Source organism: Amia ocellicauda, chromosome 20 (assembly GCF_036373705.1).
Source record: "Amia ocellicauda isolate fAmiCal2 chromosome 20, fAmiCal2.hap1, whole genome shotgun sequence".
Lineage (NCBI taxonomy): Eukaryota > Metazoa > Chordata > Actinopteri > Amiiformes > Amiidae > Amia > Amia ocellicauda.
Genome location: NC_089869.1, coordinates 6,549,000 through 6,565,195, shown reverse-complemented (window position 1 = coordinate 6,565,195; position 16,196 = coordinate 6,549,000). Strand labels below are relative to the sequence as shown.

Here is a 16,196-nt window from a genome sequence, read left to right as displayed (position 1 = left end):
AAAGGGGTGGGGGTGGGAGGACAGAAGAAAACTTTAGCGACAAGGGAACCCTGTGCAGCAAGTGGTTGTGACGTGCAGCAGACAACACATATATGGCATGACAAAGGCCCTCAAACTCACGCCAAGAACACAGACAATCCCAAAGGAAGCATTGCCTTGCAAGTCCAAAGTTAAATATTTATGGAACGCTTCCGTAACTATTGTGCCATTGTTTATTTCTACAACTGTTGTTATGGAAGGGTTCAAAACAATCACAGATGCATTGGGGAGAACAAACTATTAAATCTGCAATTACTCGTGTAACAAGTTGCATGTGTAATATACATCAGCTAGAATCAAGGAAGACCAATTCTCATTGTGCAAATTCAGTCACAAGTAACACCCCACAACTTTACCTATGAGAAGAAAGTGATCAGATATTTTTCAAGGCTTGTACAGGAATACAAAAATCTAACTTCTAAATATTTAGAACTTTCACCAGTGAAACCATGTTTTTTAGCTTAGGGTTAAAGAACACTCAAATTTGATGCCAACAAAACTTTCGCAAAAGCTTCCTGCTTCTCACACGATTACACTATGAGAAAACTCTTGACCAAGACGAGCAAGTTTTTTTTTTTTTTTTAAAAGCACATCCTGTCCAGAATGGTCGATTCCTTTGCCAGTAGCGGAGGAGGTGAGGAGGAAACTGACCGATCCTGCCTCTTTGCTACACACCCCCTCTCGAGCGATTGTTTGGAAGTTTACAGGCGTGTTTTGCTCCAATGTGTGATCCTGCCGCAGCCGAGTTCAGAAATGCTTGACGAGACTCAATTATCCAGGATCCATTGTGAGGCTCTTCAGGGGAGGTTAAGCTCTGGCGCATTAATGATTGGCAGCAAAACCCCCTGCCTGACCAGATGGTGCCTTGCGGTTTCAACAGGAGGGAAGGAGAGGGAAAAAAAAAGTCCTATAATTGGGATCATTTTGAAATTGCAGCAGGCTCACGTGTGTGCAGCTCTTCGGAGTCTCAAGCTGCACTGAAAAGCTATACTTGTGATGGTCTCCTCTCACAACCTCCTGAATCAGTCAGAGGGGGCTGCTGGGGGGGGGTAGGATTCTTTGCTTTGCGATGCATTAAGCTCCTCACACAGGTCAATACTTTAAAATTAGTTGTTTTTTTTCCCCTTCCACCCCCCCTAATTTTAAACCACAGTTACTGAAAACTGGGTGTGAAGAAAAAGAAAGGGGAAGAGGAAGAGGCAGGGCCCTGGCCTGAGTCAGTCCTGAATGGAAGAGATCCAGCAGAGAAGAGCACAATGCACAATGCTCAGTTACCTTGAAGCTGGCACTGACCACCCCTGAGCACAAGTGATGTCTTGGCTCGGAGGACGTCTGGAGGAAACGGGGAGACTGGTTTGGAAGACGGGCGGTGACGTTTCTCAATTCATCTCCTCGGCTCATGGGTCGGGCTGCCACAGTGCACTCTGGGAGCGTGACTAACCTGTGCATGCTGCAGTGCCAACAAGCCTGTCATGCGTTCATGAAACGGGGCCAAAGCTACCGGGGGCAAAGGGTTGGAGGTCAGTGGATGGGCATCTTGAAATTAATTTAAAGTTTAGGAGACAATTAGCACACACACGCCCTTACAATATTGCCTCTGGGGGAGGAATTTAGGAGAGGGGCAAGGAATAGCCACCCACATAGGATTTATCTGAATATAAGGCTTTTAGTCTTTCAAAATGTACCTTCTTAAATTTACAACTCCTAAGGTGCTTTGAATTATGTTACCACTCCTAGGGTGGGTGATTACAGAGCGTGGGAGCGTGGGTCTGATTACAGGCAAAACCAATAAACTCGAGAGGGGAACACAAAACAAAACCATTACACTGCTATATACACTTATATACTAGTGTTACAGTTATGTAATGGTATCAGTTAACGAAAATTGATTTTACACTTGAAATTCTGCTATTCTAAGGAAATTCCCTCTCGATGAATTAGAATAGAATTAAAAAAAAATCAACTTACAACCAAACAAAAGGTTAGTTTTCTATATAGCCCTGAGACTACTGTAACACTAGACTTTCCAGTGTGAAAATTAATGCATCAGTCTTTCTAGCAGTAATGTAGAAATATGTTCTTACAAGTTAGAAAGACAACTCCCTAACAGCAAGAATTAATAATGCTTTTTTTTTTTTTTCTTCTTATAATATACGCCGTTGGACCATGGCAACACTGCAATCAGATGTACACAATACTTGGTTCACTACTTGGCAGAAGTGCCAAGGAATACAACAGATCTGCAGAATTAACTCTCAACTTATCATACTCTACCTACTTCCAAGAAGTGACAAATTGGAGTCTAGCGATATGAAAGTGTTAACCAAACACTGGTCCCATCAAGCTTGCCATCTAACACTCACTTTTAAAATGGAAAACGCAGAATACAAACTTCAAACTAAAAATTCTGCACCCAAGAATGAGGTTGGTTAAAACCAAAGATTGACAAAGTTTATCAAAAATACCAACAGCTGTGACAAACTGGGAGTGAACGTTTTACTCCACATACTGTGCAATATGACTACAGTAAATGAGAACTGAAACCAGAATCTGCAAAGAAGGAAAGTATAATTCTCCACCCTTCTTACATTTATAAAAAAGCAGAAATCTCAGGTCAGACGAGGTAAACTATGGGAGGTCCTAGGCTTTGTCAAATCTACCAAATTAAGTTTGTCAAGATGATAAAAAAAAAAAAAAAATCAGATTTGGTTCTATTCTCTTCAACATCTCTGCATTAGAGCAAAGGTAGGACAGTAATTGAGACCAGTCCATAAAGATGAAGTTACAACCCAAATGAGTTGCATGGCAGCTTCCTTCAACTCTCAGCAGTGTGGTGTATTTGTTGTGTGTGCTCTGTACTAAATCAAGCAACAGGACATGAATTCACCCTGCTGAATATTAAACTACCTCAGCGGATCCAATTTTGAAGTAGTGCAAATCTATTTAAACATAACAAACTTGGGAGTTTTGTTTTTAAAATGTACATGGGATTCCATATTCTCTGTACCAGAAAGTAAAACTAATGACGTTCTTTCATTCTTCCCTAGTGTACACAGTTTTGTCAACTGAAGATTATGATCACTTAATCACTCCCAGGTTTGTCCAACCACAGTGTTGTGTACATCTGACGTTAATCCCTAGTTGGATAAGAGAATGCCGTGTGTGGAGCATTCCATCGCTAGAGAACAAACCAGAAGCAACTGTACGCCAGAATCGCAACAGCCACGGGGCTCCGGGAATAATGATACAACATGGAGAGGTGCAAGAGAAATTCCTCCGCACGTCAGATGAATAAACATCCCAACATGTGACATCCACATTAGTCGATATCTGTGCAGTTCTAGTGAGCAGATTTCCCATGAAGGAAGCACACAAAAAATGCAGACCACAGAGGCTAGCAGTCTTGGTGAAGTCACAAGATTCTGATTGGGGCAGAATAAATCAATGGCTTACTGTCTGGTCCCCTAATGATAAAGTACCCAACCTCCAAATTCGCACACAAAACAATGCTTAAACTAGCTTTAAGTGATGTACTGTGACTATCACTAAACCACAGACACTGAGGCTATAACTACCTCAGGTCTGAACCCCCTTTGTTGTGAACTGCTTCTTGTGTTTTGAAGCCTTGCTCTGGTTGTGTCAGAGAAACTTGTCCAAACAAATGAACAAAGAGCTGCATGCTTAAAGACTTTGATAAGTCACAGACTGTTAGTTCTGTTCTCAAAGCATCTAATTTAATTTATTCTACATAATTTTAGTGATATGGATTTCTTATTAACCACCCACCCTATATATAAAACATTAAGGACACTGGAGCAGGCAAAACCTGTAGTTTTGGCCATTTACATTTAAAAGTATAAGTCATACCATGGGATTAGCGATTGTATCCAGATACCTACCATGCTGTGTAAGCAAATGAACCATAGAAATATCCCTCAACTACGATTATAATAAATATACAACTCCTTATTCTGTCTCTTCCTAAAAGTACTAATGTCCTAAATCCCTTCGGCTTAGGTACGTGTACATCTATAAAACCAGGATTCCTAAACCCACTCATAAGACAGAAGGCTTTACATGAAAACACCGACTCATCATAGCCAACCTACAAATACTAAACACTACCTACTACTGTAGAAAGATGTCTGTACTCCAGCAGTGACCTGTGGTATATGTATTGTATATCAATAGAGACACTAAAGGGTCAAGACTTTCCAAGCAGGTTCTCCCGCTTTAAAAATAGAGGCTGAACTGCTAGGCAGAAGCACATTATCTCACTGCATTCCCGAGTCTGCTCTGATAATAAGCAACAGCAAACTAGAACACTAAATATGAACCGATTTATACGCAGGCTTTAAAATAATTCACTATATGATGCAATATACATTATGCTTTAAAAAAGTATTAACTTGGGAAAAGGCAAATTCAGGTGTTAAACAGGTCATTATGCAATTTGGAAAAGAAAGGTCTTTTATCAAGTTAGACTTGATCTCTTAATTTCCTGTCCGCTGTAATACACGTTTTTGCAATTAAATCAGATTAACAAGGGACTTCACACCATTTATGTTAAATAAAAACAAGTGCTACAGAAATGCTCAAAAAGCAGTTGCTGGTTTAAGCATAGTATAGTTTCGCACCTTTTTTTTTTTAGCAGTAAGAAATATTGCGTTAGGAAAAAAAACTCCTAGAGACTGCGAACAAGACAGGGAAGAGGCAAGAAAACTTACAGGTAGGTGGTAGGATCTTCAAATTTCTGTATCTTTTAAATATATTATGCAAAAACATGATTCAGTCATTGTTAAAACAACCAGGAAAGACCAAGGTCAATTAAGAGGGAGGTAAGAAATTAAGTTTGCTTCTAAAAATCTACTGTCAACTGCTTTCTGGAGAATAGAAGCAAAAGGCAAAGTAATGGACATAAGAATCACTGTACTAGATTTGAAAATAAGAAAAAAAATCCAACCTTATGGTTCTCTCAAAGTGCTTCCTTCAAGAAACAAGAGGCCCCAGCCGAGAAGCTAAACATTCTTTTCCCGTAAATCCAATCCCAGTTTCAGAAAAGAGTATTCAAGACAAATTACGTGAAAAAAACCCTTTCCAAAGCTACGTCGTGTGCATCCTATTCCGGAGACTATGCCTGTGGGAATCCAGTTTCTATCAGAGAGATTCTGCAGCGACACGCTCGGCTGTGTTGTTAGACTCCCTGGACAAGAGATTTCAACAGCTGTGAGTGTGTGAATGCGTGCGTGTGCGCTGGGGTGTGTGTTTGTGTGGGAAGTAGCTGAAGAACCATGTGACCGTTGTAATCCACCCACTACTGGAACAATCTCAAGAGGCTTTTTATTTTGCCCTTTTTTCATGCTAAGCTTCCAATTAAAATGTGAATACATGACATCTGACCTCTACAGAAATGAACACAAATCGGGGTAAAATCTTATAATAAGATGGTTATTTCTAGCTTATACCATCACAAAAGAAATTAAATTCACTGTAGCATGTATGGTTCTCATATACAACCACTGAGTTTGTGAAGTAATATTTTCTCTCCCTTTTGTCCACAGTATTGCACTCTGCAACAGTCTTTCACATTATAATCTTGACATTTATGAAAAGGTCACTACAATGTTTGATTGAATGCAAGCACCCACTAGTGTGGTTAAAAAGCCATTCCTGATTAAGAGGTCACTCAATTTGTCACTTGTTTCAATGTCCCCAAGGAAAACAACTCTGGCTGTCAAGGGACTGATAAACTACTAATAAATGATACAAGGTCATTCCCATGCTGTAATTAAATTGACAGTCTTGCCAGAGGTGCTTTAGTTCCTCTATCCCAACAGAACAAGCGTGATTGCCCCATTTCCTGTGAACACACGGTTTTAGAAAGAAAACAAGCTGCCCATCATGACTCTGGCAAACCGTGCCTTGGGCAGACTATTAAATTTGCTGTTATCTGGCTTGACTTCACATGCAAGAGACTGAGAAAATAAAGCCATCTTGTACAAACTTGCACACCATTCTTCTAAATGGTGATCTGCTGAAGTTGGTCATATGCCCCCACAAAATAAAACTTGGCAAACTAGATGTCTGCAATCTGGTATGTTTAACATTTTTGTATTCAAACTTTTAGGTTAGACAAAATCAAATTTCCTTTAGAATCAAAACTTCCTTCAATCACCAAACACATTTTCACTGTAGGCAGGACAACATACACCACGGTTCATTTGAATATTAAAAGACAGTACAAACTCCTTGCATTTCCTCATCTAGATTCTACCTTGGAGAAAAGCTGCTCAAATTTATATAATTTTACCCAGTTAATACAGACATTAAAATCACTACTAAATACTGATGTTTTAAATTGAAAACGCACAAAATATAGCTACAACTGAAATTGTGGATTGGGATTAATGGTCCTAAATTTAAACAAATAGGCTCTGGAAAGTTCTTCAGAAGCAAGTTTGGAACCCCCCAAATCTAGGCAGATTAGTCAATTCAGGTTTGCCAAGAATATGCCGTTAGCGTGGCACAAACAAAGAGAAAGGCTTACTTACACTGTAGTCAGGAAAAGGCAGGGTTTGTACTGTAGGGTCCAGAGAGACAAAGGACAGCAGGTCTCCTTGAATTTCAAGTGTAAAATATCCCCGGGATAGCATGGCTGGAAATTCAATTCAAATTTGACCCCTAACCCGAAAATGGGTTTAAAAAAAACCACACACACTAGACTCTGGGAATAGTACCCAGAGCTGTGTATGGCACCATGACAAATAAGGATGAAATCAATATTTAAAAATCAGAAATACTTTAATCTGTTCATTACATTCATGGGCCTTTAATTACATTTATCCACAGTGCCTCAATACCCAGCCCAACCACTCCTGCTGGGGATTTTAATAGTGAACCAATTAACCTTTGAAGAAAGACAGACCATGGGGGGGGGGGGGTTGATTCCCAGGCCAGCCCCTCCACTCACCCACCTCCCTAATGTATAATGTTTTATCTGTAATTTTAAGGGAAAGAGGGGTGTGTGCAGAGGGAGAGTCAAGCATGAAGCTAGTACAGTAGGGATGAGCTCTGACCACTTCCCTTATTTAAAAAAACTCCCCTGATTAGAAAACATCTGACATTGTCAGTTTGTTGATGCATGCATTCTTTAGCCACAGCAAGAGGATAACAGCAACTCAGTCACTGTTCTTCAGACACTGCACTACAAAAATCATTCCTCTATTAACAGCAAAGGAATTTATTCACACACAATGGGGGAGAAAAACAAGATCGCACCACAACTCGGATATGGTATCCGTTTGTTGAAGCCCTTGAAAATCAAGCAGGCAGTAGAACAAGTCATTTGACAAATCTAAATATAGAATAAACTTTAGCCAAGCAGACAAATAAAGCAACCGCCCACATTTAAATAGGATAGTGCATTGTAGAAATGGGGTCCTAATAACCCCCTAAAAAAATAAAGCCAATAGGGTTTGATTTCATAAGCAACACAAACTAACCTATACGTCATCTTCACACTGCTGCCGTCACACAGAAGAGGATTGTTTGCAGGTGAAATTAGTGCATACTTAAATGTCCTAAACTTAATATTCCTGGCTGAAATTGAAGATCCCATAATTATGTAATACTAGTAGACCCTAAACGGATTGCAGGGTTATTTGAACATTTCAGTTTAACATTTGGCAAATCTGAGGAAAGTACAGGTAGAGGCATGTTTAACACCTCCCCGGGGGCCTGGAGATTCAAGTTCACCTGGAGCAGGTTTTCAACACCTTAAGGGGGCATGGGGCCACTACTTTTTATAACTAGTTTAAAATTCATTATAGGAATTATTGTTACCTGCAGATTTCCAATTTGGACATGTGGTTTGTTTTTAATAAACAAAGTGGTTAACAAATCAATTGAAGATGGCAAGCCAAGGGGTACCTGCCAAACCACAATCATTTCATGGCTTCCCGTCAGGTATTCAGGAAAATCACAGCCTGCAATTTTCGAGTAACCTTGAACTTGTCACACTGAAACGGAAAGCCTCTTTTGTATGTTATTGCCCCAGAGCTCATTTGTGTGGGGGTTTCTCCAGTAAATCCAAGGACATTTTTATGAAAAAATCAAATGTTATTTCTAAACGGTTTAAAACTCTTCTTGGTACTATACAAGTACTGTAATATTAGACAGTTTGGCAAGCCACAAAACTAAAACCCTAGATGTAAATGCATTTTACTTAAGCCATGTTTACAGGCCACATTCCACACCTACATCATTTAAATGTGGGAATCCCAGGAACCCACAGTTGCCTTTCAACTATATTTGTGCATTTGGAAATTGGACTCATTATGCTCCTCCCATGATCAGACACCAGGAAAATAATTGAAGCACTGCTATTAGGTGTGGTTTCTTCTACTCCCTACATCTTCAGCACAGATTGGAAAGATCTCAATTCAAAATCACAAGCAGGGTAGATGATGCAGAAGTTTGGGAATGCAAACATGTTACCTCATATTAGTGCTCGTTTCCCAGCTATCACAAATCCCTCCAGGCAACCCTTAGGATTTTGCTTCTCCCGTCCCCCCACCCCACTGAACTGATTTCATTAAAATAACATTGCATAAGGAGTCTTTACCAAATTAATGTTTCTTTGTCCAGCTTTAAACCTTTTCACAACTTTCAACCTCTGATACAAGCATGCTAGATGCAAGGCTGTTAGCGGAGGGAATACAATATACCCACCACATTTAGGAAGTCTCTCTGTAATAATCTCAGTGCAGTTTTAGCAAAACCAATACCCTTCATTACATTCTAGATCAAGACCATGTCAGTAAACATTAGTGACATTACTGGAAGAAAATCTAAACATTAAAAGAGATCAAAACTACTACAAAAAGCTTTTTATTTCCCCAGTTCTCCCTTAACAGGAGTATGATACCACCCACTCCCTGGGCTTTGCAGACCATGTTCTTGAAGTAATGAAGGTATTGAATAAACCAATCACAAGCAAAAGATTGTAGATCAAATCCCGTCTTCTCATCTTTGCTTTCAGAACTATGAAATTACTGAAGAATCCGCAAACTATCTTTCTGTGGCCACATTAAGTGGTGAATGGTGTGCCCTAAAAATACTGCACCTGTGCAATAAATGGCTCAAACCCAATACTTCAGATTTAAAATGGACCATTAGGGCCAGTAAAAGAATAAATGGGTAAAAAGTTGTTTTGTCCCTAGTCCCACACCATGTACCCCTCCCACCCAAGAGATGGCAATGCAATGGTCAACATGGTGTATAACATTCAAACAAAAGTAATTAGTCTACCATTAGACCTAGGTTCAGAAGGAAAGCCATGTTTGTTTTTACGATCACATTGAACAATGCAGTTATTGTACTGCAGTTGTACAACAATCACTATTACCTCACTGCTAAACTTCCATTTCGCATGCTGCAGACAGCGAGAGCCTCCGTACTGTACTCCTTCCCCATCTTATAGACATGCCAGGTCACAAGAGGCGCAGCAGGAAGATAAAAGCCTCTTGGATCACGGTTTACTGAAGGATCATAATTCACATTTCCTGCATGATGTAACAAGGTATCGAGTCAAAAGTTCAACCTTGCAAGAGAGGTATGATTATAATCCATTTACCTATTGTGACTGACAAAATTGTTTTTAGTTAAAGTTAGGAAATACTGGAGGAAAAAAAAAAAAAAAAAAACTGGGTTTGAGACTCTGAACCTAGATTAGGGAGGGTCCATTTATTGTGCATTAAAAAGGGACTTTGAAACTCAATTACCTCTTCACAAAAATCATGTGTTGTCAGTAAAGGTAGGGTATCAAATTTGGGCCAGCTGCCATTCACCACTGACCGAAATGTAACTATTTTACAAAGTCCCAAAAGCAAATAACCTTGAAAAACACTAAAGACATCTGTAAAATACACAACGGATCCAAAAGAAGAAACTATTACAATCTCTGCAGCTGACAGACTGTAAATTGTATCTGACAGGTGAAGCCTTTTACCAGACCAATCCTGGCACCAACCCAGAAGCCTAATAAAGGTTTGCTGTTGCACGTACCTTACACTTCTCTAGGCAAATTAGGTCCATGGTATATTTTGAAGGATCAGCGCTGGGTTACAATAGGTTTTCCATATGCTGTGGTACGGTGTCTTTTGCAGACCGCAGTGCATAATGCATTACCTATTACAAAGCGCCAGGACATAGCAAAGGGTCAGTTTCCCACAAGACACTAGTGTCTGCACAATGGTAACATGATAGCAAATCAAAGCATTCCTCAAGTGAAAAATGCATATCAAATCGTCCTCCTGGTCTACAAGTACGGCCCACGTCGAGTGGATTTTAAATTACTCCTACAGATACTGTACATGAAGCAGGAATACTGTACACAGGAACAGAAATTACCACTTGTGGATGTTTGCCCCAGGTGGATATCAATCTCTTTTGGGCAATTTAAAACTTTTTGCATAAAGTAATGACCCGCCAACAAAGTGCTGCATTAGTGTCAGCATTACACATTGACTAGTGCATGGATTTAAGAACCAGTCTATTGCATTGAACATCATGCTCAAATTGTGTGGCATTAAGTAGGAGTAAGAAACTAATTAAGCAGGCTTTGTATTTTACAGTCTTTCCTGCAATGTCTAGGTTACAGACCATTTAGTGGAGAAGTGAACCAAGTAGAGTCTACAAAGAAATGAGGAAAGAATCCTACTCTGTAAACATATTGCACAATAACCCATTTAATTTCACAAGATAATCTTAAGTTTATAGAAAAATTGGACCCATTTATAAGTTTCTATACGTTTGAACTGCTGTGTTCAGTGTAAAGAAATCCAAACCTTTGCGGCTTTGTTTAGCGAGGCTGCTACTGCAATTTCACTCCCCCCCCCCCCCCCCCAACTCTATCAACAGATGTTCATATTAAGCACAGAAACTCACTAAATACAGTCTTCCCATTATATAAATTAATACAAAAAAGTTGATATTCCCATGCCCTCATCTGTGAAGGAGGACACATCAAAGCCTATATAACAAAAACAAAAGCCACTTCAAAGACACCATGTGCTTTGTACCTCCCACTATACCATACCATTTTATTAACAGCTGTAAAGCCATAATATTCTTTCATCTCAGTCACGGGAAGTTTATTCAGATAAGCAGTTAAGTTTACGTTAGACTAAATGTATACCTGTAGGCCTACATGTAAAGCGAGAAACAACCCAAACTGAAAAAAAGTGGATCTCTTCACAGAAACTGGAACCCTACATATTACACAAACATTCAATAGTTATTCTGTACATTAACAGCAGATGTGAAACATTTCACACTGAATGCACTTTCCACTTTATTTAACCTGCAGGCAGTTTCACAAACTTTCAGTTCATTATTCTGAGAGTTCTTTATCTACAAATTCTATCAGTCCGAACAAACAAAAAGAAAAAAAGACAAGAATGGTCTGATAAAGTGGAAGAAAGTGCAAGCTTGGATAATGAGAATGGAAACTCTCCAAACCTTTGACAGTCACGCCAGCAAAGGAGAATTCTTTTGACATCCCACCAATCATACAGCAATTATGGTTTTTAATGAGCAGTCCACAAATATTTTGCTGCAGAACAGAATTGCAGCTTTATTTATTTCAGGAATCTTTAACTCCAGCACAAGGAAACCATAGACAAAAACGTAGGCCTGAACAGATTTGCATCACCAGTCTGATGCAAGACGCTTCCTTCTAGCACAAATATCACCAGTACTGTAGATATGATTCATGGCAATTTAAAGTGAAGGCATTTAAATTTCTTAACTTACAATTGACACCCCAAAATTAGTGTCACCAGTTAAGTATGAAATTCAAACAGGCCATTGTCCTATACACATTCTCTAGAAACTGGAAGCACTGCCATAGAGAAGGGAAACCATACATTGCATTGGGGAAAAAACTAAATAATTTCTCACTCTTAAAAGCACCAGACACTTATTGTCAGTTTGCTTCAAGAGTAGCCCAGTACCACACAGCTCCTCTTCTCTTTTTTTTGTTACAAATTAGATTGACTCATAAAACAACTTCAAAATGCCAGGCTGAAAAGTTTCCCTCCAATTAAATTTTGACAGTGAAATCTGTTAACTAAACTTTATACTTGAATGAATGGCTTACCAGAAACAGATGCATGGCAAAGGTTCAGTGGCCAAGTTCTAATACCACTCAACTGACCATGAAGGTGGTGAAGAAACCTGGGCCTGGAGTTTGAAGATCGGCCTGGCTTAGTGTTCATCTGCATCTCCTTATTAAATTCTGATTTAAATAAAAGGCATTCCCCATCACTCACTCACTATTGTCCCCAAGGGCCATTTCACAAGTATTACAATTTTAATGCAATACCTTGAACAGCCTGAAATTATAATCTGGTTATGGACCCCTAACATGAAAAGCAATTTGAGACTGGTGTACTTCCAGATACAATTATCCTGTTGTGAAGCTTTAGCTAACCCCAGCATCTTACTTCACACCTGCTGTGCTTTCTGTGGATTGCAGCCAATATCAAATGTACCAGCCCCATTATATTTGCATTTCTACAGCTGCTTATCAGATGCACAACACCATATCTAACCTACTGAGCATTAAGTTCTGCATTACAGTTTTTTTCCTCTGTATTGGTTGGACAGTAGTTTTCTGATGTTGGTAATCTCCAATGCACTCCTTAAAAACAACCTTCCGAGAAGTAAATCTGATCAATACACATTAGTAACCAACATTGCAGACATTCCAGTATTCCTGTACTTTATCCCGATGTTCTCCAATAAAAACTGTATATATTTTGTATCCCAAGACCTTAGCAGTCACAAGTTATAATGGGTTCCGTCATAAGCTTGCAATTTTCAAATGCTCATGGTCCATACATTTTTTTTTCCAAGTTTGTAGCGGACCCTTCATTTCATCCAGAGGAGACTGAAGCCAAAACTATTTTGTGCATGGAAAGAACTGCCTAACCAAAAGACATCATTCCAAGTTTTAAAAAAAAGGTTTACTAAAAATCTTCAATGGTCTTTATTTATTAAATTAAAATTAGATTTACATTGTCAAGGGTTTCTAAAAGTTTTATTTTTTGGAGTGTGGAAATATTAGCCTCAGGTGTACACTGGCCATTTTGCCCAGCCAGCACACAATTCATTCTATGAAACAATTTGAAATGAAAATACTCCGTCTAAATGTATTCCATTTAAAAACATTCCCCTCAAAGTCCAAGTAGGTAAAAATGCAGAGAAATTTCATTGTCATTCAAGTACTAAAAAATATTTCCCCATTAAGATTAATGTAAATCAAACACTGGCCGACTGTGCTGGCGAGATACGGTTTAGTCAAGCCAAGATATCCAATGTTACAAAGTGCAAATGAACTCTGTGCAATGACAGTAGACTCTTCCGTCAAGACGCAACATTCAAATTTAAGCTAATCTTTAAAAGTAGGCATTAAAGAGATTAAGCAAAGACTGAACATATACAGATTTAAATAGTTACCCAATGCCTGCTTTGGTCTCAATGTGGAAAGTGGCCTTGCAATTACACTGTGCACCCCAAGAACGAACCTGGGTCCCCCGAGCAAATTGACTTCACAATTCCAGGAAGTTGTATGGAGTCACAGAGGCTGGCTTGATATGGGACATATGTTTGATATAATGAAAAGCAGATATTTTGTGCTACAATCTAACTGACCCTTCAGCTCCTCACATCTGCCCCACAGTCAACTTCGTCAGGTTTCCCTTGGAAACCCAAAGTAAACACATACGCACAGTATTCAACAGCCCTGGTTCTAGATCACTATTCCCGAGGGAGCAAATCGGTGGAAAAAACACTGGTTATTGTACAGATGTTTCATGTTATTAATGTAGATCTCATTCATAAAGACATCAATGTAATACCATGACTTTTAAAAATACACAGTACATCCCCTAGATTAATTACTTTTTGAAGTTAAAAATAATCCTTCTGCCAATAAAAATGCAAAATATTTCTTAAAATGTTGGCCATTTAAAAATCTACTTAACATTGTTAATCTTGATTGCACTACACTGAAAGCGGCCAAATAAAAGAATGGTTGGTATATTAATTAAAAAAAAAATTAAGGGCATGTTGAATACTGAACTTAAAAAGCACACCTTGTTTTTGGGTATGCAAGTGCCTTTAGAGAAACTTGCAAGTCCTTCCTGCAATGCCAGCTATAGAAACACAGACCTGACTCCATTTGTATTAAAGTATAAAAACAAAACAATTAACAGTCACCACCTCCAAAAAGCATACTATATTTTAAAGAAACCAAGCCCACCATTTCAACTAACAGCTGTGATTAGTATCCACGTAAACATGACCCAGTCTTCGCTGCAAAGTAAAATGCATAAAAACAGATTTAGTTTAAAAGGAGTCTTTTGAAACAGGTCCCACTGCTTTCCCTATGGCCCTGTGTGGCTTCCAACTGTGCAGAGTAAATTCCTGAATCACCCAGGTGCTTTCAAGTGTCCGTCAGCCCCTTCAAAAAAACCTCCAGACAGATGTTGAATACTGCCTGAACAGAATTACAAAAAAAGGATTACAATTATGGCTGGAGGAAAGACAAGGTGCGCTGGATAATGTGATCAAAAATCCAAGTTTACATTCCTCACATTTACCTTCTCCAACTGCTCTAGTTTCTCTGATCTTTCACCTTGCCACTCCCACTCAAGGAGCATAAAATTACACCACCAGGAAAACAATGCTGTGAGCACAGGGACTCAGACATTGTTTTTCCTTTGAAGTGTTGTGTGGGAGGTAAAACAAACTCAAGCAGGCAATTACAGTCTTGCCAAAAGTTGGAAGAACTGCAGGTGAATTTGGATTACAGATGCAACCTTTTTTTAAAGAAAGAAATGCAACCTTAAAGTTTGAAATTATGAACATTTTTAAATATTTGATTCCTTTACGAAAATGCACAAAGATTAAGTTGAAGGAAAGGTGAAATGCAGATTTCAATAGCCTACAGAATAGTCCCTAATGTCAGAAGCTTTCATTAAGGACCAACTAAAGCACGTGTAATCTATTATTGCAGCATATTAAAAACCTTTTGGGGACAGACTGAAAAAGCTTGTTTTCACAAAAACTTCTTATTCACCGACTGAGCCAATTCTAGGTTTTAAAAACAAAATTACACATATTTCAGCTGTTTTTTGTGGAAACTAAAGCAATGATGTAAGAAACAAAAGATCCAGTCATTCAAGATTTTATGCCAGCTTCCTTTAATAAAGAGGCTTGTTCTGTGGACATCAGTGTTGGCTCCGTGATTGTCCGCAACTTCTGTACACATTCATAAAGGATTTGGGTAACCCCCTAAACACTTTTCACCACAATGGAACTGTGGATTTAAGTTAAATGAGGCAAAAATCTATTCTGTTTAATAAGAGACTGTTCAGCATTTCCTATAACAGGCTGTACTGCTTACATTGTAAGGTCAACCGAGTTATTGTCATATTGCAAAATAAAACTAGAGGAACCCTTAAATGGTTTTCCTGCAGTCTTAAATGGGATTACAAAGTGCACATACTGCACAGGGTGACTAATGCCAAAACGCCATGAAAGCCTTCAACTTATTTGAGCTTTTTTAACTTTTGCAACACAAAAATGGGAAAAAAAATTAAATGTTTCAGATCTATGAGATGAATTGGACCTTTCAACAATCTCCATTTAGAAGTCCTCAAACAGCTTCGACCAAACTCTTGTCATAAGATCTACGGGGGGGAAAACAAAACTTTGCTCCTCTGCACAGTCTGCCCAATCTGTAAACAGTAAACAAAGTTCCTGCTGGGTCACTCTAATCCTCTGCTGGAAGAGGGGATATAGGGTAGGGAGGGGGCACTTCAGTATTGCTTGACATACTGTAGTGCTGCCAACACACTTCTCCCTCAATACAGCACAGAACAAAACAAAATATTGGCTTGCTTATGATGCTTGTTGCTTGAACAGTTTAAATGACTATTGTTCACTAGTGGCCGCCTCAATGAGATAAATTGAAAAACAGCATTTCCTGACAGGAAGTGAATTCCCACTGTGGGGCCTAGGCAACTAGCCAGGATTTTCCGGTGTTAGGATAGCGGGAAATATATAAAAAAATAAAAATAAAGGGGAGG

General features: G+C 39.0%; 1 protein-coding gene across 7 annotated transcripts in view; it reads right to left on the bottom strand.

Moving 5' to 3' along the window:
• add3a (adducin 3 (gamma) a) overlaps positions 1–16,196 on the bottom strand; it is a 91,491-nt gene that overhangs the window by 30,114 nt on the left and 45,181 nt on the right. The window contains exon 1 of one of the 7 annotated variants that reach the window (XM_066693698.1): positions 14,366–14,388. The exons of 5 other annotated variants lie outside the window; for them this stretch is intronic. The gene's annotated coding sequence lies outside the window, so the exon portion shown is untranslated. Of the gene's footprint in view, positions 1–5,002; positions 5,279–14,365; positions 14,389–16,196 lie in introns of those variants that run through there. One more of the 7 variants, XM_066693694.1, reaches the window with a different exon arrangement.